Source organism: Crocuta crocuta, unplaced genomic scaffold (genome assembly GCF_008692635.1).
Source record: "Crocuta crocuta isolate KB4526 unplaced genomic scaffold, BGI_CrCroc_1.0 scaffold24, whole genome shotgun sequence".
NCBI classification, from domain to species: Eukaryota; Metazoa; Chordata; class Mammalia; order Carnivora; family Hyaenidae; genus Crocuta; species Crocuta crocuta.
The window spans coordinates 5,281,135-5,304,009 of record NW_027530974.1 but is presented as its reverse complement, the minus strand read 5'-3'; the positions used below and the strand labels follow the sequence as shown (position 1 = coordinate 5,304,009).

The following is a 22,875-nucleotide window of genomic DNA, read 5'->3' as shown; positions in this document are numbered from 1 at the left end:
TACTGAGTAAGCAGAACTGTTTTTGACATAATACTTACTTTGCTATAACAAACTAATTTGCATTATTCAAAGCAATTCCTCCTCTATATTTTTTCTGCTTCTGATTGGTATTAATAAAGAGATTTATAAAACCCTCCATCTGGTCATTTATGTCTTTATGTAGCCCTTAAGGGGAATTGGTGGAGAAAAATAGCATGAGTTTAAAACATGTGCTTATATTTACAAGTAAGTAAAAATTAAACCAAGATATTTTCCAATACAAAAGAAATAGCACTTGTATTTGTGGGTTTTGTCATCCAAGGTGTTTATTGTTTGTCTCTGCAGCATAACAAGGAACAACTCAGCTTGAAGAGAAAAAGATGAACAGACTGTGACCTCATTTGAAAGGTGTCTGAGATTGACTGAAGTCGTTTTAAAATTTCTTCTTGTTAATTGTATCCACCATCCAATGTCTTTTTCCTCATTACTTTAAAATGAAAAGAAAAAATAACCCATGATTAACTTTTATTTTTGGATTTTCTTGTAAACATTTTTGTTTTGAACACTGACTTGTGCCTACTGATCCTATGGAACAATAGCACTTGAAAGAAAGGAGTCAAAGTTATCCAGAGATTGAGAGCAAGCTCTTACTCCAGTTTGCTAACCCTCTGGCCTGGAGTAATTTCATCTCAAGGAATTGGAAGGGTATAGGGGTGAGATCTTTAAAAACCTGGAGAACAGGACAGGGTTGGAAGACTGAAGAAGGGAGAATGTGGTCTTGGTTTTCTAAAAAGGGGATGAAGGTAGATATTGATGACTGATACCAGGTGAGCTCATTGTATTCCTTTCTTTATTTCACTTTTAAAGATGATATTCCGTATTTTGACATGTCATGACTTTTTAAAAAATAGTTTATTTATTTTTGAGACAGAGAGAGACAGAGCATGAGTGGGGAGGGGCAGAGAGAGAGGGAGACACAGAATCTGAAACAGGCTCTAGGCTCTGAGCTGTCAGGACAGAGCCTGATGTGGGGCTCGAACCCATGAGCCATGAGATCTGACCTGAGCCGAAGTCAAATGCTTAACCGACTGAACCACCCAGGAACCCCATCATGTCATGACTTTTTAGCCAAGCTAGCATAGCATTAGTTGAGTGTAGAGTATCAAGCCAGGATGTCTATTTTAGAATTTGACTCTGCTGTATATTGTCTGTGAGACCCTGAGCAACGTAACATCTTTTACTTCAGTGTTATCTTCTATAAAATGGGGATAAAAATATCCTCTTCCTAGGGTTTTTATGGGAATTACAGAGTCATGAGGAAAATACTTTACAGTGACTGGTAAATTGTAAACACTATACAATTATTAGTATAGAAAATCCAAAGGTTTTATTGAGTAATTAAGTATTCCTCCTTTTTTTCTGTAAACATAATTAATGTTCTAATGAACATTCATTTGCAAAAGTCTTTGAAAATATTTCAGATCATTTCCTTAAGATAACTTCTTAGATGCAAAATCATTTGGTGACAAGGTATGTATAGTTTTGAGTCTTTTGACTCTTATTTCCAAATTGGCCACCAGAAAAGCTTTTCCTATCCTTCCTAGCTATTTCCATTGGAAATAATATATATATTGGAAATAATATATATATTATTTCCAATGGAAAATATAATAATGCAATAATACATATATATAATGTGTGTGTGTATCTCAAATTCTTGAGGTGTGGGAATGTGGAAATAGTATTTCACTATTGTTTTAATTTGCATTTATTTGATTAGCTTTCTTTCCTTGATTACTGCTCTAAGCCACTCTTTATAATTCTACTCCTACTTGCTAACCACTCCTCTTATTTCAGACAGTTATTGTATTTCCTTCACTGGTGGATATAGATCACTAATTCCTTCAGCCATTTATCATATGAAATAGTTTCCAGAGTAGGCTGCACTATTCTGAATGTATTCCAGTTTATCATTGTCCCTCTTAAAATACGGCACCAGAATTGAACTTAATACTCCATGTGGGGTCAGACCAGCTGTTATATGTGCCAAGGAATATGATGGTTCAATTATAATTTGTTTTTCTTTTGAGGATCCATTAGCGTTTAGTTTCCTTTGAGTTTCTGTTGAATCTTGCAGTGACTTAGATTGGATTTAGGGCATAGTAGTTTTTTGACTAAAGGACTATTTTTAAAGATTGTGTTTTAAATGGCTTTTTTTCCCATCCTACCTGTTATACGATGGTCTAAGACCACATGGTGTAACTATCATCTTTTGAGCTCTGAGTTTTATGCCTCTAGTAGTGTGGCCCTGGGCGTGTTAGTTATTTTAGAAGCCATCTTACACTTTCCATCCTGTAGAGTGGATAGTTAATGGATTTTTTCTATGTAGAATGATTTAGGCACATATAAGAGGAATAGAGGTGGCTGGATCTGATTCTGAGAGATTGTAGCTCAGCAACGGACAACCTTGGTCAGGGAGAGAGAGGACTTACCAGAGTTTTTCTGGTTACTCTTTTGGTTCACCAAAGAGGCATGGTTATTATTGCTGCTGTTTCAAAATGCATACATACCATAGAAATTACTGTCCTATACGCATTCATTTTATTACCTGTAAACCTTAAGGAAGCAGGTGGTGGACAGGTGAAGTATTTTGAGAAAAGGTAGCATTGCATGTTAATGTCTAAAAGTGACTTAAAAATTACATATCCTTATTCCATACATTTAAGGTCTGAGTACTATTAGAGGCTTTGAGGAAGCCTTAGGGAATAAGCTAGTCTGACAGAATCAAGAACTTGATTTGAATATAATTGTTGGAACTCTTAAATTGGAGTGTTAGTGTTACTGATATTAATGATAGGAAGGTAAGAATGGTGAGCAGAATGAAAACTTACTTACCAAGCTGGGTATCTAACTTGATTCTGAGCACTAAGATTTTAAGAGCTGTTTGTTGAAGCAGAGATGGAGCATAAATGGAGGAGATGGACAGTGTGCTGAGTCCAGTGGGCTCTGCTAAAAGGGACGAGAGTGGCAGTTGAAGATATTGAAAAGCAAATTCACTTGGGTAAGGTTTTCCATTGGTGGTCAACAAGTGCCAATCTTCTACAACCTTACTGTCTAATATCTTAAAGCCGTTGAGACATCTGGCAGTTTTGTGATTTTATGAGATGATATTGAAGAGGTATAAATCTGAAGTGAGCTAAGTCAAAAAGTCTAGGATGGGAGAAGGAAGAGGGATGGGTATTGTAGTGGAGAATTGTGATCTTATTTAGCCACTGTATCAAACCTACCAATGGATGTTTAGTTGGGTTACTCTTACATATTGTACCAAGAGACATTATTTTATAATGTGACATAATTATGATTTCATGAATTGAAAACTCCAATCAATTCTACAGTGAAAAATTCTGATCAAAATGGTTATTTGTAAATAAAAATAACCTGATGTATTAAACTAAAAAGAATTATAAGTTTAGCTTTAAGAAGAGAAACAACTTTTTCATTGAATGCTACACTAGGCATGTTTTTGCCTAGGACTTTCATGACATTGATAAGCTCTTAGATCCACTTATTACATGGCCTGTTTTTCTGATTGGTGCTGATATTTTGTACTCTTTGGTATGAACAAATGTCTTACCCATAAAACCCAATTGTTTTAATTAATAACTGCAAATATCATTTTGTTTGTAGAGTTTGGACTTTGAGATATCAGCTTTCCTTCACTGGCCACGGAGTCCAAGAACCATGTAGGCCATGGTTCCTACATCATTGCAGTGATCTACCTCAAATTTTGTAAGCTCATGGACCCCACGTATGCTATTAAGAACTAAATAAGGGATGGTAAACATAAAATCTAGTATAATTACCATAGGCATTCAGATTCACACTCTCTAGGGAGAAGCTTCTGTAACACATTGTGCCTTTCTAAGGCAGATCTGCTAAGAGATGCATGTCCTGGTGTTGGGGTTTGCCAGAGCACTCTTTTAAAAGAGGTAGCTTCCCTGCTGAACAGCAGTGTTAATTTTTCATGGGCTTACACTGCAATGAGGAGCATGAAAAGGAGAGAGAGGTTTAGGAAAATAGTGCTGAAACAAAAAAGAAGTCTTGCCCTGGTTTCAGATAGAACATTGAGACTGTTTTTGAAAGTTTGTTTGTCAGCAAAGACAGAAGTTAAATATGGAACATTTTAATGCAATTAACTCTTTGGTGCAAATTTCCTGGGCAAAAGGAAGAAAGGCTGTGCCAAGCCTCACCCAGTTAATGTCAGACAAGAAGCTGCTTGCAGATGATAATAATCACATTTCTACTCTGGCAGGAGAGTCTGCCTTATAAAGAGATGCTTTGACCAAAGAAAGAGATGATTGCCATGGTTGGAGTGAAATCACTGGCCATCTGGATTTGATTCTCCCCCTGCTAAATAAGGGATTGATAAGTTTTTCTCCTTTTATGAAATTACCCAAATCTACATCAAAAACTTTTAGCACCTAGAATATTTTTTACTTTAAATCTGGATTTGAGCTGCTGTTTTTTAATAGAAGCTATACTAATATTCCCCCTTTTCTCTTCCTGTCTCTTACTATTGATCTTAAGTGATAAAACTACTTTTTTTCTGTGCTTCTTAATATTTACATACCTATAGTCAACACTTTGGCCCCAATAGCTACTAAGCCTGCCAGGCATTATTTAATGTCAATCAGCTACAGCTTGACTTACAAATATGTACAAGCCAAAGCCACATTGGTTCTTTTTGCCATTTGTTTTTACTTTTATTTCATTTTCGGACCTCAATTATACAAAGTTGACTTAATCCTACTCCTCAGTTCATGATAAGTGAACATCACTGGTCATGGTATTGAGGGCTGTGGTAGGGGACTTCTAAGATGGTTCTGTGATCCCTACCTCCTGATACTCACTCCTTTGTGTGGTACTTTCCCCTTGAGTGTGGGCTGGATCTAGTGACTTGTTTTTGATTAAAAAATATATGACAAAAGTGAGACATAGCTTCCATCTTGGACAACCTCTCTCCCACTCACTTGTCAACTCTGAGGGAATCAAGCTGCTATCCTGTGAGCTGCTTTATGGAAAAGACCCAGATGGCAAGGAGCTGAAGGAGGCTTCTGACCAACAACCAGTAAAGAACTAAGATCTTCAGTCCACCAGCCCACAAGGAACAGAATCCTCCTAATAATCACATAAGTGTGCTTGAAAGTAGGTCCTTCCCCCTTAAACATGCACTGTAATCTTTTAAACATTTTTCCCTGAATATATGTGAATTATTTGCAAACTTACAATGCTGTCTTAGGTGTTTGTGTTCTTTATATATATAAAAGGCATTGTGATATATATCCCATTCCAGGTTTTACTTTTATTACTTATCATTTGCTTTCTTACTTTTAATTTTATATCTCTGAGATCTATTCAAATTTCTTATGTAAATATAGTCTACTATTACTGATTATTAATATTTTATTGCAGACATTTTAATCACCTATTTCTAAGTGGTGGACACTTAAGACGCTCCCAAGTTCTTGCTACCACAAAATAATATTGCAGTGGGCGTCATCATACCTATCTTCTTGTGCATGTGCCTATTCATATCCAAGAGTTGAAACTAGTGGACCAATACATGGATAATTAATTATAGGTGACTGAAATAGTAATGACCTAAATTGTCTCAGATAACAAGAGTTCTAGAGGAAGCATTGGCGGCTCAGTGATGTCATCAAGGATCCAGATGTGTTCCATTCTCTACCATTCCTCTCTAAGTCAGTGTTATTTTTTCCAGTAGTCACAGATGGTTGTAGCAGACCTGGGCATACCATGCAGACATGATCACAGCCATAGAGGTAATGACGGCCATAGCTTCCCATATATCTTTCTTATCACAGAGGACCATATATCTTTCTTATCACAGAGGAAAACTTCTACTTCACATCTTTTAATAGATGTTCCCTTCGGTCACATGGACTAGCATTTTATACATGTTGAACTGGAGACTGGGAAAACAAGTGTCTGGAATTTTTGGCCCCCAGGATGGAAAGTGTGATGGTTAACTTTAGATGTCAGTCTGACCAGGCCACAAGGTGCCCGAATATTTGGTTAAACATGATGTCTGTGAGGCTGTTTCTGGGCAAGATTAACATTTGAACCAGTTGACTAGTAAAGTAAAGTTCATCTCCATTGTGGGTGGGCCTAATCCAATCCATTGGAGGCCTCCATGGAACAAAAAGTACAGTCAGGGAGAATTTGCTCTCTCTTCCTGTTTTTGAGTTGAAATATTGGTCTTCCCTTGCACTAGATCTGGAACTTACACAAATGGCTGTCTGGGTCTCAGGCCTTCAGATTCAGACTGGAACTATACCAACTATACCAGTGCCTCTCCTGTGTCTCCAGTTTGTAGACAGGAGACTGAGAGACTTCTCAGCCTTCTTAATCGCATGGGTCAATTTCTTATAATAAATCTTCTTCTCTATATATATGTGCATATCCTATTGATTTTTTTTCTGTGAGTATTCTGATTAATACGAGATATATTCTCTGCCAACAGAAAAAGAGTAGAGGAGGCTGTGTGGCAGTTTCTGCTACATAATATACATGCTAGTTACATTCATTAAAAACTGAGCAAATACTTCAGCAAATACTATCATCGGTCAGCTGTTGTCAAAATGATGCTGTGAAACAAACTGCCCACAAATTAAATGGCCTAAAATAGCAATATTTTATTATATTGCTCATATATAATATGAGCATATCTCTGTGGGTCAGCTGGGAGTTCAACTAGGGTGGATCTAGGCTGGGTTCAGGCCTGTTCCATGTGTCTCTCATCCTCTTTGAACTCATGGACTTAGCTAGGGCATGTTCTTTTCATGCCAATGGCAGAAACACAAGGGATCAAGCTAAATCACCAAATGCATTTCAAGCTTGTACTCAAGTTGTTTTTGTTAGCATGCTATTGGCCAAAACAAGTTATATGACCAAGCTTAAAGCCCAGGATCAAAGAAATGCTTAGGGATGCCTGCTGTTAGGCCAAGTTGAGTCAGATGGCCAAGTCCCTTGGGGAGAGGAAATATATTTTTTCTATGGAAGTGATGGAGAGGTAGTGAATGCATTTAAACAATAATCTGATATATTATAACCAATATTCTCTCATGTGCATGAGTTTCCCATATGCCAGTATCATCACTAATGCATTTACCAACATTCAAATTTTGCCAACTGGATAATTATAAAGTTATTTCAATATATAGATCTCTGATTCTTGGTGAATGAAGTTGAGTGCTTCCTTTACATATTTATTAGTTGTTTGGGTTTCTTCCTTCTGTGAATTACTCATTCATATCCCTTGTGTATTTTAAAATTGTTTCCTATATTGTTCTTATTAATTTGTAGGAGTTCTTTCTTTCTTATTGATATTAACACTAATACATTTTAAATGCTGCATATCTTCTCTACATTAGATAGAAATCTTCAATTTTGTTGTAGTTGAGAATTTTTTCACCTTATGTTTTTAGAGTGTAAAAACTTCTTCCACATATCTTCATGTCACAATATTAAAAATATTTTTATACTTCATTTTAAATTTTTATTTCTTTACTTATTTTAATTTTAGGAATAGAATTTAGTGATTCATTACTTACATATAACACCCGTGCTCATCCCAACAAGTGTCCTCCTTAATGTCCCTCACCCTTTTGGTCTTCCCTTCCACTCAACACCTTGCCAGCAACCCTCAGTTTGTTCTCTGTATTGAAGAGTCTTCTATGGTTTGTCTCCCTCTCTGTTTTTATCTTATTTTTGCTTCCCTTCCCGAATGTAAATCTGTTTTGTACCTTAAATTCCACATATGAATGATATTTGTCTTTCTCCGACTGACTAATTCTGCTTAGCATAATACATTCTGGTTCCATCCACATTGCTGCAAATGGCAAGATTTAATTCTTTTTGATCACTGAGTAATATTCCATTGTATATACATACCACATTTTTATCCATTCATCAGTTGATGGACACTTGGGCTTTTTCCATACTTTGGCTATTGTCATAGTATTTCTATAAACATTGGGGTGCATGTTCCTCTTTGAATCAGCACTCCTGTATCCTTTGGATAAATACTTGTAGTGCAATTGCTGAATCATAGTGTAGTTCTATTTTTAATTTTCTGAGGAATCTCTGCAATGTTTTCCAGAATGGCTGCACCAGTTTACATTCCCATCAGCAGTGCAAAAGTGTTCCTCTTTCTCCACATCCCTGCCAACATCTGTTGTTTCCTGAGTTGTTAATTTTAGCCATTCTGACAGATGTGAGGTGGTATCTCGTTGTGGGTTTTGATTTGTATTTCCCTGATAATGAATGATGTTGGGCATTTTTCATGTGTCTGTTAGCCATTTGGATGTCTTCTTTGGAAAAGTGTCTATTCATGTCATCTGCCCATTTTTTCACTGGGTTATTTGTTTTTTGGGTTTTGAGTTTGATAAGTTCTTTATAGATTTTGGATACTAACCCTTTATCTGATATGTCATTTGCAAGTATCTTCTCCCATTCTGTCAGTTGCCTTTTGGTTTTGCTGATTGTTTCCTTCTCTGTGCAGAAACTTTTTATCTTAATGAGGTTTCAATAGATCATTTTTGCTTTTATTTCTCTTGCCTCTGGAGACATATCAAGTAAGAAGTTGCTGCAGTTGAGGTCAAAGAGGTTGTTGCCTGTTTTCTCCTTGAGGATTTTGATGACTTCTTGTCTTACATTTAGGTCTTTCATCCATTTTGAGTTTCTTTTTGTGTATGGTGTAAGAAAGTGGTCCAGGTTCATTCTTCTGCATGTTGCTGTCCAGTTTTCCCAGCACCGCGTGCTGAAGAGACTGTCTTTATTCCATTGGATATTCTCTCCTGCTTTGTCAAAGATTAGTTGACCATACATTTGTGACTCAATTTCTGTGTTCTCTACTCTGTTCCACTGATCTATGTGTCTATTCTTGTGCCATTACCATACTGTCTTGATGATTACAGCTTTGTAATACAGCTTGAAGTCTGGATTTGTGATGCCTCTAGCTTTGGTTTTCTTTTTCAGGATTGCTTTGGCTATTCAGGATCTTTTCTGGTTCCATACAAATTTTAGAATTGTTTGTTCTAACTCTGTGAAGAATGCTTTTGTTATTTTGATAGAATTGCATTGAATATGTAGATTGCTTTGGACAGTATCAACTTAAAATATTTTTAAATTGCTTTACAGTTTTAATTTTTATATCTAGGTTTTTAATCAATTTGGTTGTATTTTTGTATGTCATTAGGTAGAATGTTTAATAATGCTATGAACCAGTTCTCCTAATATCAGCTACTAAAAAATTCCATTTTTTCTCCACAGATTTATAATGCTATCTCTAACATAGAATAAATTCCTACATTTACTTGGATTTGTTTCTGGGCTTTCTATTCAATTCCATTGATTTCTTAGTCTTTTCTGATGTCAATACTACCTTTTTTTCTTTTGTCTTTTTAATTACTTCATCTTTGAAGTATCTTAATATCTGATTGGGCAATTTTCCTTGCTTTGTTCTTCCAGACACCTTTTTGAATAAATTTGTCAAGGTCATACAAAATCTAACGAGAATTTTTATTGGAATTGCATTTATTTTCTAGATCAATTTGGGAAGAATTGTTTTGTTAAAGCAAACTCTTTGAGAAAGGAGACAAAGAACTCTTTGTTGAAAGTGTATAAAGAGTGAGTGAGTGGTTTCTGAAGTCAAGATTTTGGAGTAAACTTCTTTGGATTAAATTAGATGCTCTTTTCTATTTGTCTGGAATAAACCTGGGATCTCTCTTTGATTTATATTATCACAATAAGAGCAAAACATGTAAGAGGACTTGTGTGTATTTTGGAATTCAATTAATTGTAATCATTTCTTAACTGTAACACTTACCCTCTTTTCTTTACAGTATCTGATTGTAAGTGCTAGTACTTATTCTATTCAGTGATTTATTTAGTCCTTTAAGGAATAACACCACTTCTAGTGTATTTAAGTTTGTATTTAAGTTTCAGGGAGCTATTTATATCTCTTCAAACTTGCCCACTGCTGCATTTGTTCAGCTAGGTTATCTAATTATCACACCATGTTAATGAGACCAAGCTCATTAGAACCATCTCTTTCTGAGTCTTTCAGCATCCTCCTAACCCGGGCCAATCATCTTGCAAAAGTATGCTATTGAAAATAAGAGAAACCTAGAGAGCATGCTTGAGGAAGTTCAAACCCTTCACCACTCCTGGAAAACACCTCCAAAGTCGCAAGCTTTCTAATAGCCTAATTTTCATATATAAAGGACAGACCTGATCATTATTTGTAGCTCATTTAAGGTAGCTAATGAGGAGTAACCTAATGAAGAGGCTAGAAAAATATAGCACAAGGAGAGTCTTGAATTGGCTTAATCATCTTTGCCCAGTGAACGTCTATTCATCTTTTAACCCTCCAAAGAGGAGTCCAAAGGGGTGACTCATTTGAATATTTAACAGCATATTAAATACAGTTTAGATTCAGTATTGTACTTTTACAAAAACAGTTTAATGAGTGCAATTCTAACATATAACTCACTGAGAGGATAAACATGTCTTTTCAGCGTGCTATTTAAGAAAGAAATGTATTAAATGAGCCCAGAATTGTTAAACTTAGCTCTGTAAATGTTCAGCAATTTTCTACTTTTCCTTTGCTTTGTCTGCATCTCTCCCTTTTCTTTCCAACCTCAGCTGGGTTCTTTTTAAAGTTACTGTCTTCTAAATCGTGTAATTTTAAGTAACAAGACAGCTAGGTGACATATTGCAGTATCAGAATTGTTGAGTCAGGTCTCCTTCATAATTTCACAACTGTTAAAATCTTCACATTGGAAAATATGACTAATTCCTTCTTATTCTCAAAAGTCTTCTCTAGAGAAAAATCACATTTTGTGCTACTCGAATGTCATAAATACAGCTCCTTCATGGCTCCTAACTTAGCTCATTGTGGGCTAACCTAATAGTAAGTTGATGTTCATAACCAATTGCATTAGATGCTCTCCTTGTAATTGTGTTTAAGAAATGAATAGGGCAGAAACTGCCGTACAGAGGCTAGGTTGAATTTTATCTAAAAAATGTTTTGTGTACAGTTCAAACAATGGGTTAATGCTTTTGAAGTCGCTTTTATTTATTTATTTATTTAATCCTTCTTTATATTTGAGAGAGAGAGTGAGAGAGACAGTGTGTGAGCTGGGGAGGGGCAGAGAGAGATGGAGACAAAATCTGAAGTAAGCTCCAGGTTCTGAGCTGATCAGCACAGAGTCTGACCTGGGACTTGAACTCACAAGCTGTGAGATCATGACTTGACCGGTAGTCAGATGCTTAACTGATGGATGCACTCAGCACTGAGCACCCTAAAGGTGATTTGAAAATTCCTCATGGATATTGGCCAAATTCTTCTTGCTTTTCAGGGACCTATAATTTCTGGGTAACTCAGAACCCATTCTCCAAATTACTGAGAGAGAAATCTTGGACATGTTTAGGTTCATAGATGACCACTACATCTCTTTGGCAAAATAACCAGAGCCACAGGACCAGGTGTAATTACTTTTACACTGCGTATAAATATTTGAGGCAGTTGATATTTCTCAGTGTTTAATGTGTACTCCTTCTGAACTGTCCCATCCTTGCAACAACCCAACGAGGCAGGCATTATTTATTACATTCCTCATTTGACAGATAAGAGATCAGGGGTGCAGGATAGTGAAATGGACTCATTTTGTATATGAGGGAACTGAATCTCTCAAATTGTGTGCAGTCTTTGCTCCCTGTGGCTGACGATGTCAATATTTTGCTCAGATCACCTTTACTCTCTTTTGTGGCATTTTTGTATGCCCATTGGTTTTGGAGTGCCTTCCTTTTCCATAGCCTCAGGGCACTGGAAGCAGGAAGTGCCAGGGGGACTTTATCCCCCTTATCCAGTGGATGATGGCTACAGAAGTATGAAAACCCAAGCCCCCTGTCTCTTCCTCCCAACACTGGGAAGTAGCACTGATGGCAGTGGTTTTTTTTTTTTTTTCCACAGCCAGGGACAAGGCCTGCACAGATCTTAGCGGCAGTACATACTCATGTGTTCTGTGCACCACAGCCCACACCTTATTCACCTTACACTCGTTAGCTCCCTGCAGACTCAGGCTGAGGCTCCTTTTGCAGGACTCTGCCTGCATCTACCTTCTGGCTTGCCCTCTTTCCTTCACTGTCCTGCTCCTCAACACCTCTGAGGGCTTCCCCTAAGAACCTTTTCTCAAAAACTCATTTGCTCATGAATCCTCATTCCAGGCTCTCCTCCTGGGGAGCCCGGCCCTTTAAGATGCCTGCTGTCCTTTCTTCTGGTTCCACAGGACAGACTTCTCTTGAAGCATGAAAGTGAGATTTAATATGCTCAAGCCTTAAAATCTTAGAACTTAAAAAAAGAAAAGGAAACCTACATCTTTAAATATTTTTTGATGTTTATTTATTTTTAACAGTGAGAGAGAGAGAGAGAGAGAGCAAGCAGGGGAGGGGCAGAGAAAGAGGGAGACACAGAATCCAAAGCAGGCTCCAAGCTCTGAGCTGTCAGCACAAAGCCCCACACAGGGCTCAAACCTACAAAGTGCATGATCGTGACCTGAGCTGAAGTCAGACACTTAACCAACTAAGCCACCCAGATACCTCTAAATCTACATCTTTACTTGCCTTTTCTGCAGTGTGCACCTTACCTGGGGGTACCTGAGTTTTGTTTAACCTTCCACTCCTTCATTCCAGGGAATAGACACGTACCTTGTGGTTCCCGTGAATTGTTCTGGGGAAAAAAGCCAGATTTATTTTTATTATTAGGATGTCCTTTTTCTTTAATCCAGTCAATTCATTCTTAGCACTCTGTCCTCAAAACACACTCCACCTTTTTAGTTCTGATATTCCTCTCTGACGTAAAAGGCCCATCTAAAGCAGGATGAAACCTCTTATAAAATGGAGGTTCCCCAAAGAGAAATACAATTTATCCTGGGTCAAGAGAGGATTAGCACTAAGTACTTGGAGAAAAGATCTTTGCTCCTGAAAATCTGGGGATATGGAGGTTGGGGGACAGGCAGGTGAGTCTCGTGTTTGTGTTTGTGTATAGTGAAAGGAGCATGTGACTCCAGAACTATACCCTTATGAGCTCAAGTCAGTGTGGCATAGAGTGGAGAGAGAGAGAAAGAGAGTCCATTCTCTTCTTCCTCCAAACACTGGGAAGCAGCGCTGATGGTGGTGTTTTCCTCACTGCCAGTGGCAGGGCCTGCACAGGACTTAATGGCAGTATGTACTCATGAGTACATCAGTGCACCACAGATCCTAGCAGTGAGGGAATTGTGCAACAAGAGCAAATGCCTTTCAAGAGTGACCCTGGAGAACAAGATTCTTCTCAGCACACTTCTATGGATGCTGAGGGCATTATATTTTGTTTGGGAGAACAAGTTTGGGGCTTTTCATTCTCTCTGTAACCTTCACATTGCTCTCTACTGTTATGTCGGGTCTCTGATTTCTTTCATATCTTAGACATGCTTAGTTTCCTAAAAACTCCAATCTGATAAAACATGACAGTGCTTTCCCTGAGGACTCTGGGATGTTTCCTCTGATGCTGAACCTGGGGACACAGCCTTACTGTCAGGACTAAGCTTCTAGTGGTTACACATGATCTGGTTGTTCATCCCATGAAGTTTGTTGCCAGCATGAGGCTCCAAGAGAGTCACATGTCCTGTTCTCTGTATTCCTCCTTTCATGGCCCAGCAGTTCTTTCCATGCTTTGGTGAAGCTTGGTTACTCTTTTCTAGTTCAACTGATTCTATGCTTGGTCCAGGCAACTCACCCTGCTTTCCCTGAGTCCTTAGCTCTCATCTGATTCATTCTTTCTTTCCCAGTAATGAAGTAAAAACAGCAGAAAAGACTTGAAGGTGGCTATTTCAGAGACAAACCTCTGACCTGTACTATGTGGGTGGCTTGGAACACACCTCAAACTGTTTGAATCTGTTTTTCTTCTTTAATTTGTTTTAAGAATTAAATGTGTTAATGTATCTGAAAATACTTTATAAAGTTTAAAGTACTTGTTATACAAATAGAAAGCATTATTATGTGGCATTACACACAGCTCAGATTCAACAGCCCCACCATGTCTAAATTTTAGGATTCTGTAAGTAGTAGATGTATCCACACCTTCAAAAAACAACAAGGACAACGACCAAACTACTCGCTTTTATCTGTGCCATGCCAAGAAACGTATCTATTCATTTCTTCCTAAGTCTATGAACTCATTTATGAGCATATACAAACAATCTTTTAAAAATACTTTGTCATTATAGAAGTGTGTTAATTATTGGCTTAGATTGCAGAAATTTGGAAAATGAGAAAAGAGAAAGGAATGCAATCAAATCATTACAGGAAAGGCCCACATCTTGTCACATCTCAAGGCATATTCATGCAGGAAGAGAAGGGTGGGATGGGATTGTGAAGGAATCAAAGTGGTTCCAGAGGGCATTCAGCAATTGATCTGGATATGAGGCAATGCACTTTTTCACATTTTGAACAATTTAGGAACTCACTGCTTCTTTAGAGTAGGAAAAAACAAAGGATCTTAGGCTTTCAACTGCAGAGAGGCTCATGCATAGTATGACCCTCTCAGTTATATTTGTTGCATGCATGAATGTTTTTGTCAATTTGGTCTCTCAAAATCCTGGGTCTGACTAGAAGAATAAATTGTTTCCAGAAAGTGAAAGGTAGATGTTTCTAAGTTAAGAACCATTATTCTCAGAGTGTCTTGAAATGCCTTGGAATGAGAATTCATGTAAGGAAAGACAAAAGATGGGAGAATCTTCCAGAATGCAGCCTGGGGAGACTCCTGAGGATAGAAGTCATTGAATATGACTTGTTCTTACTGTTGGTGCTTATGCTATAAGGAAACTTGGCAGGGGAGTCTGAGGAAACAGCTGAGCAGAAGGAGTATGTATGCATGTGTGTGTGTGTGTGTGCGCGCGCGCGCGCATGCCCGCGCCCGCGCGCACACGTGTAGTGGGGAAAGGAAGAACTGCACTGGGCTAAATGTTTTATCTGATTATATTCTTCTCCTACCAACCCCATGAGGTAGTATTACTATCCATTTTTTTTCATTCATTTAAAAAATTGTGGTAAAAACATGTAACTTAAATGTAACATCTTAACCATATTTAAGTGTACAGTCCAGTAACATTAATTATATTTACATTGTTGTGCAACAATTACCACCATCCATTTCCAGAACCCTTTCCATATTGCAAAATTGACTGTCTGTGACTGTTCAACAACTCCCCATTGCCCCCTGCCTCCAGCCCCTGGAAATCATCCTTCTACTTTCTGTCTCTGTGAAGTTGATGGCTCTAGGGGCCTCCTACAAGTAGAATCATACATGTTTGTCTTTTTGTGACTGCCTTGTTTCACTTTGCATGACGTCATCAAGGTTCATCATGTTGTGGTGTGCAAAAGGATTTCCTTCTTTGTTAGGGCTGAATGATGTTCCACTGTCCCTTTTTGCAGTGGAGGAAATAGATAGTGAAGTTCAGATACTTCCCTGAGGAACCCAGCATGGCCGGCTCCAAAATCTGTACTGTTTGTACCATGTTCAACTGCCTCCTCAGAGGATTCACCCAGTGTGTGGCTGGGAATCCTTCACATCTTCTAGAGTCTCCCCCTATCTCCTGCCACCCCACCATATCTTATGGCATGAAGGAAATTACTCTTGGGAAGGTATATGAAATAAACCCAGGAGTTACTCCACAGCGAACACTGACCTACTTGATGTGTGCTTTTCCATGGAGAAAAAAAAAAGTCTAGTCAACAGTTCTATGCTATGCCTTTTTAAAAATAAAGTTTATTTACTTATTTTGAAAGAGAGAGCACAAGTGAGGGAGGAGCAGAGAGGAGAGACAGAATCCCTAGCAGGCTTCACATCATCAGTGCAGAGGTTGATGGGGGGCTTGAACTCATGAACTGTGAGATCATGACCTAAGCTGAGATCAGGAGTTGGACATTTAACCAGCTGAGACACCCAGGCGCCCCCACTATGCATTTTTTAAAGGTACACTTGTAATGTCATGTCCAGGTCTCTCCCCAGTATATATTTGGGGGAGGGAGGGGCTGAGGATGATGGCAGTATATGAGTGAAGCATAGGTATTGAACAAAGCTTAGCAAAAACCAGTAGAGGTATCCACAGTAATTGCTACATGAAAAAACTAAATTGTTAAGTGTGGTGTGTTGTATGATTCTATTTTAGAACAACAGAGCAACAAAATGCATATACATGGGCCAGTACATGCGTGTGTGGATTGGTGTGTATGTGGAAGGCTTGTAACAGCAATCTAGTATGACTACTGAGTGTTTGGGACAGAGTAGCTTTCAAAAATATGTGGTGGATGCAGAAACATGACCTCACATTAGGCCAGGAGAAACTGTCAAAGGATCATTTTCACGAAGGCTTTTAGAATCCCTGGGAACTAACTGTGAACTTCATTGGTGGAGTAAGCTCAAACTCTATGGTGGCCTATAAGAATCTGCATAGTATGTCTTCAAATGCGGTGTTTATCGGCATCTTTCAAAATATTTCACCAGCCCACTCCCTGGACTCTTCTTGAGGTCCAACCAGGTTGGTCTTTTCTCAGTTCCCTAAATAGGTCAAGGTCTTTCCTGTCTCAGGTCCTTGGTACATGTTTTTTCCTCTGGTGCACTTACCCCGTTCTATCTGGATGGCTCCTTTTAATCATCAGGTTTCAGCTTTCGTGTCACTTTTTCAAAGAGGTCTTCCTTGGGCACCATGGAGGCCAAGAACTGGAGTTTCTTGGAAATTGACTTGCCAGGATACCTTCCCCCCATTGCCTCCAGTATGTGGCAGAAAGAGATGTTTTTGATTGGGCACAAGCAGAACTGGCTGCAGCATAAGGAGCAATGGATGGAGCTGGTGTCCATCAGAGACCAGGCCAGCAGTCAGCGTGAGGCTCTCTGAAACACAGGAATCACATAGTGAAGACTCAGCATGGGTGGCCTTAGGCCAGGGGCTCACTGGGAAAGTGCCCAAACCTTTTGCACCTAACACTCAAAGGTTGAATCTGTGCTGTCTTCCCTGAGAGAGAAGGTAGGAAACTGTAGCCATAAATCTAATCCTAAAAACCAAAAAGCTAGAGGGGTGCCTGGGTGGCTCAGTCGGTTAAGCGTTCGACTTCGGCGCGGATCATGATCGTTGCAGTTTGTGGGTTTGAGCCCCATGTAGAGCTCTGTGCTGACAGCTCAGAGTCTGGAGTCTGCTTTGGATTCTGTCTCCCTCTCTTTCTGCCCCTCTCTTGCTCAGGCTCTGTCTCTCTGTCTCTCTCAAAAATAAGTAAACATTAAAACATTTTTTAAAACCTTAATTTAAAAAAACTAGACTAGGATAGAGAAGCTATAGAGGCTTGAGCTCTAACAACTTATGTTGATAATCTGAGAGCATTAGATTTCTCAAGGCTCTGGGGGGAAAAGCAGCAGTAAGCAGCTCTACATGAACCCAACATCTATGAGAAAGAGAGCAATCAGAGACAGAGAGATGGGCTTACCTCCAGAAACCCTACTATGTGGTATAGCTGCTCTGGGGTTTCCTGCCCCTTGCTGTGGCCCTTGCCATCATTTGGTAAACCCTTCTGAGCTCCCAAACCCTCTCTGTGAAGTGAGTGGGATCACTAGTTCCCATTTAGGGACGAGGAGACAGATTCAGAGGGAATGGAGAGCTGAGACTAGATCTTCCCACTTGCTGCCCAAATTATTCACTCTGCATCTTCCAAGGTTTTTAAAAGAAGAGGGCTGGGAGCTAGAAAAGAAATCCATTTAGGTGTGTCTCTGAATGTTGGCTCTCCACTTTGTGGGTTTTGATGTTTGGTTTTGTTGCTGGAGGTAAGAGAAAAAAATTGCTCCCTGAGCTGGTCTATGACATAGATGTTTTTTTATTATTCTCTGGGAAATGTACACCCCGGATCCCCCGGGTTTAGAGAGGGCATGAAGGAAAATCTCCACCCTCCACCTCTGGCAAGCATCATTGGGGAATCTACGGTTCTGACCTGGATGCTGTGCATTCTCTTTAAGTAATGTGGGGACCCCAGCATCCCTCATGGCACCAGATTTTGCACTTGTCTAGAGCTTAAACACTGAAGGACTCAGATTCACGGAGGTGGCACTCTGGTAAAACTGATAAGATCAATTTTGCATAAGTAAAGTGTAGTATCATCCCAGGCTGTGAAGTTTCTTAGTCATTTTTGATCCAAAATTCTTCTGCTAAAGACACCCATTTTATGTGAAATTTTTATGTGATGTGATATTACAAATAAATATCACAGTGAAAACAAATGACAATTTTAGAAGATTTTTTTTTCCAATCAGCAAGCCCTCACCCCTTTTCTTACAGGCCTTGCCAGGAACATTTCTGCAACTCTTGAAACTCACTTGGTATTTCTTACAGAGCGTGGATGGAATGCCCTAAGGTAGTGATTTCCTGAAGAGGGGGTCCCGAGGAAGTTGTCCCAAATGGCTGTAGGATGGTTGAAAATCAGGTTCCAGAGCTCTACTTCCTGAGCTTCTAATTGAGTTGGTCTGGTTGGACTAAGTCATCTGTACAACTAAAGAGTCACCCCCAAAGTAACTCACCCAGATTTGGAAGCCAGGGGTCTAGGAAAGGCAGAGTGGGCTCTGGCAGAATCACTGACTACACACGCAGCCTCCGTGGCACCACCTCCGGGAAGGCTAACCCCATCCCTCTAGATCTGCTGTAGAAAATCCCCTCTAGTCAGCGAGCAGTGTGCTCCCACCCAGCTGAGTCCCTATTAGTAGAATAAAACGTACTACTTAAAACAAAAGATCGCTTACAGAAGTCCAACTGAAGGGAATTCAATTAATGTGAAAGTATGTTCACATAACTCACCACCCATTCTACTTGGGCAGCTTTCAGACCTGTCATCTGAAGTGGGAAGAACTTCTATCAGCCAGATAGAAACTGGGTCACAGAGTATGTGAAATTCAAGGCTTTCCCCTGTCACCTCTAAGTTCAGATGTCCACCAACTGACTGTTGGGAGTCAGCAGACCTCATTAGCCTCCAGGAGACTGCATGCCGTCTTGGATGAGCTATCTTCATCCTCACAGGCTTACCAAGGTAGGGCCTATAATGGTCATATTCAAAAAGGCACTGTCTCCTGTTTTCTCCTGGCCAATCTTCTCACTGGGTGATCACTGGCCCTCATGTCTCTCAGGAGCCCCACATTCGAATTTCTCGTTGCCTGCTGGACAGTCCTCAATAATGAGTTAGAACACATTACTTGCCACCCCAAACAGCTCTTCCTTCTAGACATGCTCTGCCTGTTGCCCGACTCTTTCTCCCCAGGCTCCTTTCCTCCCCAACTTGCCTTCCACCCCCAATCCCCCCTCCAATTTCATCACTGGCTGCCGAGGCTTCTCCAAATCCTCCTTCTGCCCTCTCATTGCTATCTTCATGGTTAGTCAGAGTCCCAGCCTTCTCCTTCATTACATTTTATGCTTAACTACTACCATGATCACTGTCTCTTCCCCAAACCTGTCCCTTCTCCCACTGTTGCTGTGTCATTCTTAGTAAAACTTCAGTTTGCAGGTTGCTCATTCCCCCCTTCACAAGCTTGACCCTTACAGATTCCAAATGTCCTCAATATTTCTCAAGACTTATTCCCACCTCTTCTCCTACCCATACTCTTTGTATGTACCAGCTAACTCTACACACACCCTGTAATTCCCCACCTCTAGGCAGTGGGAAGTGCTGTCTTTCTTTTAAACTTTCTTCCAATCTTTGCCTGCAGAAATCCACCAAGTGCCATTTAAGTTTTCTGGGTGTCCTTTATCTGGATAAGGGACTGTCTCTTTGGTTAAATATGATAAACAGAATTAAGGGGGAAATTTGATGAACTGTTTCCAGAGTTTCACACAAACCCGCAGACCTACTCATGTAACATACACACAAATGCACATGGCAAGGCCATTTTTCAAATCCATGCTTGTCTCTGATTGCTGGCATGAGGTGGCAGAGATGTAACAATGATCTGTTAGCTGGCACTGACAACAAGAACATGTGAAATAGATCATAGGGTAGAAGAAGGGGGTGGCAGAGGAAACATCTCCAGATCTAATCCTGGGTTTGTTGCCTTAACAACTTGATGTAGATTTCAAAGAGATGGCCTTTTTTCTTAATAATCCTTTTGGAAGTCAGAGTTGTCATAACAATAGCACTGAAAATAGCCATCCTACTGACAATTGGCCTTTACCACTGATTTTGGTCTTCAAGAAAGGCCTGTAGACCCAATGCAGGGAAACAGAACAGGTAATTTGTGCCAAATGCAAAGGGCTTGTGTCTTCGTGTCTGTGATGGCTAATTCCAAGCCCCAGACATGGAGACTGATGAACATTGTTCCCACTTCCTCAATCTGTTCCATCAGCAGCTTTTCATGATAAGGCAATGTCTTAGATACATTTTTAAATTTATGTAACATGCTTAACCAAAAGGCTAAATTATATGAAAACTATTTGTGTTTTCTTAAAAGAAAATGTGGGGTCTTCTATTCTTCAGCCACTGGCCCATGGCCTAGACTAGTATGATTAACTTAGCAACCTGCTTGCCTGTGTCTCTCTTCCAGCTGTGGCATCCCCTCCTCGGCTTTTCTTTCCCTTTCTATGCTCCCATGGTCTTTAGCAAGGAATTTACATTGTCACAAGAGTGCAAGTCTGATCGGTTTGCAATCTGCTGCTCTAAATTACAAATGCTCCCTGGTCTCCGTGTTTCTCTCTCTTCTGACCTGCTCGTTATACACTCTCAGTCCATTTGGGCTGTTATAGCAAAGTACCACAGACTGGGTGGCTTATAAACACAAAAATGTATTTCTCACAGCTCTGGAGGCTAGAAGTCTGAGATCAGGGTGCCAGCAGGTTTGGGTGAGAGCCTTCTTTTGGGCTTCAGACTTCTTGTTGTGTTCTTACGTGACAGAAGGGCAAGAGATCTCTCTGGAGACCTTTTTTTTTAATGAGAGCATTAGTCTTGTTCATGAGGACTCCACCCTCATGATCTAATCACCTCCCAAAGACCCCACCTCCAACTATTACATCACATTGGAGGTTAGAACATCAACATATGAATTCCAGGAGCACACAAACATTCAAACCAAGGGTGAGGTAATATTTTCTGTCCTGTCCCTGGCATTCAGCCAATGTTGATTTGGATAACGTTTCACTGCTGTTAAGTCAAATGGCTAGTGTATGGAAAACGTTTTGTACAGCTTGTCCACCTTCACATAGCTTAAGCCCTTCCAACCAGAAGTGGAAGGGATTGAAGGAAGAAGCATTGGATAATGTGTTCCACTGGGCTTTAGCCAGTGCACCATGTGAGAACGGCGTCAGACCCATTAGCTGTCTCCTTAAGAGTGTGAGTGAAGCTCAGGCTCCTGCATCCTCCCACCTGTGGGCTGACATTCATGTGGGCTGTGAATATATAGAGAGAAACTTGTGCATTAAGAAGCCCTCATGAATCTTCTCTGTTTCTCAGATTCCCCTTGGGAGCCATTGTGGGTCATTTCATCTTTTTAATGTGAGTTTTAAGATTCCTGGGGAAGAAAAAAGAAATGGTTTTCTGGTTCCTTCCCACTGGGATACCTTACAAAGAAATAGTGGGGCTGAAAAATGCAGAGTGGGACATAAATTCCAAAACACCCCAGAATGTGTTGAGTTCAGAGTCAGTGCTGGAAAAATTTATCTAAATCATAAGTCTTCCAAAAGGGGATAGCACTCCAATCATACAAAAACACAAATAAAATACAAATTTTTGCACACCTTCAAATTTATAGTTCTTAAATGATTTTCTTAGGTGCTTCCACATGACATATATCATCGATATTTCTGGTTTCCAGATGGGAAGTGGGAAAGGGTATGCTAATGAATTATAGGTTTGATTCAGAGTAAAAAAAAAAAGATGGTTTTCAGTCAGTTTTGTTTTGTTTTGTTTTGTTTTAAATCCAATTATTGTCCTGCTCTGTCACCAAATGTAACATTTGTCATCGTTTTATAGGTTTGATTTCACAAGGCTGGTGCTCAGGAGGCTGTTGATTTCCCTCTACCTACCTTGCCTACAATTAGGTTATGTGAGCAACAAGTGGCTGATGGTGCCTTACAGTTCAGCAAAAAAAAAAAAAAAAAAAAAAATCTTATTAAAAAAGAGAAAACTGGAGTGTTTTCAAAAACATTGTGCTTCTATGTTACCATTTCCTCCCAAAAGTAGCTTATCACAAAAATTGCAACATGATAACCTTCTTGAATATTATTAGTCACCATGCCATAAAATGGTGATTTTTTTCTAGAATAACAAAATACAGAATACAAACTTCCTGGCTGGAATTTGTTCTTATTATCCTAGCCTTGGTTCCCACCCCACCCCCCCGCTTTACTACCACTTTATTGCGGAGTAAACAATCTTAGAGAGCAAGAGTGAGGGAGCAGGGTCAGGAACAAGAAAGAAGGGAAGGTCAGTAGAAGATGCCTCGGTGAGCTGCCCACAGCTACGTGTGGTCGGTTGCTCCATCTTATGTGGCTATTCTCCAAAAAACCATATAACTATGTTGCAGGAGAACACATCTAGAAAAAGAAGGAGGAATTATCTACCTGCTCCTATATCACACACTTGTCCAAGGTGAGCCTCATGGGGGTTAATCTGCATTTATGGATTATTCACGCTGTTCTCATATCTCCGGCTAATGTGTTCCCTGATAAACCGTGGCTATATGGCTATATTTTTCACTCTTGGGCTATTGGCAGTGGCCTAGGCATCTAGCCTGTTACTTGGAGAATGAAGGCCTGC

At 39.6% G+C, this 22,875-nt stretch overlaps 1 long non-coding RNA gene across 2 annotated transcripts; it reads right to left on the bottom strand.

Annotated features, from left to right (window-relative positions):
- Positions 1-299: 299 nt before the first annotated feature.
- On the bottom strand, positions 300-21,053 carry LOC144236390 (uncharacterized). 2 transcript variants are annotated; one of them, XR_013336517.1, is made up of 5 exons: positions 20,918-21,053; positions 16,727-16,993; positions 12,711-12,793; positions 2,875-2,988; positions 300-466 (listed from the first exon to the last, which is right to left on the bottom strand). It is a non-coding gene; the product is annotated as an uncharacterized LOC144236390 (long non-coding RNA). The 2 variants fall into 2 exon arrangements; XR_013336516.1 differs by having other exon boundaries at positions 2,875-2,985.
- Positions 21,054-22,875: the final 1,822 nt, after the last annotated feature.